The sequence below is a fragment of the Mchenga conophoros genome, linkage group LG16 (assembly GCF_057382185.1).
Source record: "Mchenga conophoros isolate Kocher_MC1m ecotype Shallow Benthic linkage group LG16, M_conophoros_male_GT1.1, whole genome shotgun sequence".
NCBI classification, from domain to species: Eukaryota; Metazoa; Chordata; class Actinopteri; order Cichliformes; family Cichlidae; genus Mchenga; species Mchenga conophoros.
Window position 1 is genome coordinate 25,543,121 of NC_140541.1, and position 1,312 is coordinate 25,544,432.

The following is a 1,312-nucleotide window of genomic DNA, read 5'->3' on the forward strand; positions in this document are numbered from 1 at the left end:
TGGCAAAAGTTCACACTTCTTTAGGTTCAGACACAAGCCTGAAGCTTTAGAAAAAATTGAAATGACATTCAATGCTTTCTCAAGTATTGATTTATCCTTTAAAAAATATTACTGTGTCATCTGCAAACTGACTTATTTTCAGTTCAATATCAAAAATGTTTATTCCTTCGATGTCTGAATGGTTCACAATGAGGTAAGCCATTAATTGAGTGGGGCACACTGTGGCCAAGTTGACAGGGTGTTCTAGGAATCCATCCTACCCTACCCGTTGTTTCTGCGCATGCGCACAACACGAAATCCAGTGGCGAACCGTCCTACCTTTGTGAATATGAGCTAGAAACATACTCTGATGGGTAAAGTGCCAAACCATGCTACCTTTGTGAATGTGACCGACAAGCATAGTTTAACGGGTAAAATGAAGTGGCAAACCGTCCTGGCTTTATGAATATGAGCTACAAGCATAGTCTGATGGGAAAAGTTAAGTGGCAAACCGTAATACCTACTTAAATTTGTGTTGGAATTACTCTGTGACAACAGAAATGTGCATAAACTACTTACGGTAGGACGTTTTGCCAAAGTAGGACCGGTGGATGCTGGCTTTCTCACTGAACTACAGGTAAAGACCAGGTATATGTGGATGCAAACACGCCTCCATATATTAAATATATACATTTTTTTTAATTAGACCTCATGAAAATGTACCCAGAAAATGGAAATAGGAACATTTCTTTAAAAACAAACAAACAACAAAAACGTGCTAATTAAAGTAAGCTGCATGCTCGGTTTTCACATTGTCAGCATCTTTCTTTGTCTTAACTCAGGGTCTCTTTGATTTTAAAGTAAGAAAAGCAGTCAATCCTCATCTTTGACAGGCTGGAGGCAGAAAACACTCATCATTTGATTTTCCTTTCAACAGTCTGATCTAATAACTGGATAAAGTGAAAGTATGGTAAAAAGAATAAAGCTTCTGCACTTAAATTCCAGCATGACATCTCTCACGCTGTATAGCCTTGAAACATAAACAGAGGGGGTGAGTGTGAGCAGCTGTCTCCATGTAAGGATATGTAGCACTGGGAGCTGATGTGTTTGTAAAGCTGCCATTAGAGAGAATCTGCTGTGACTCTGACATTGAATCCGTCTGATCAGGTGGATAAATGGCTTATTTCAGCCTTTTCTATTTATTCGAAACCTCTTAAGTCTCCAGACCTGTCCTGGAGACCTTGCTGATCTCCAGCTGCCAGCAAACAATCATCTGAACATCTCTCTTTCTCCAGTGACGCCTGCGTCTCTAGCGCTCGTTCGCAAACGACCC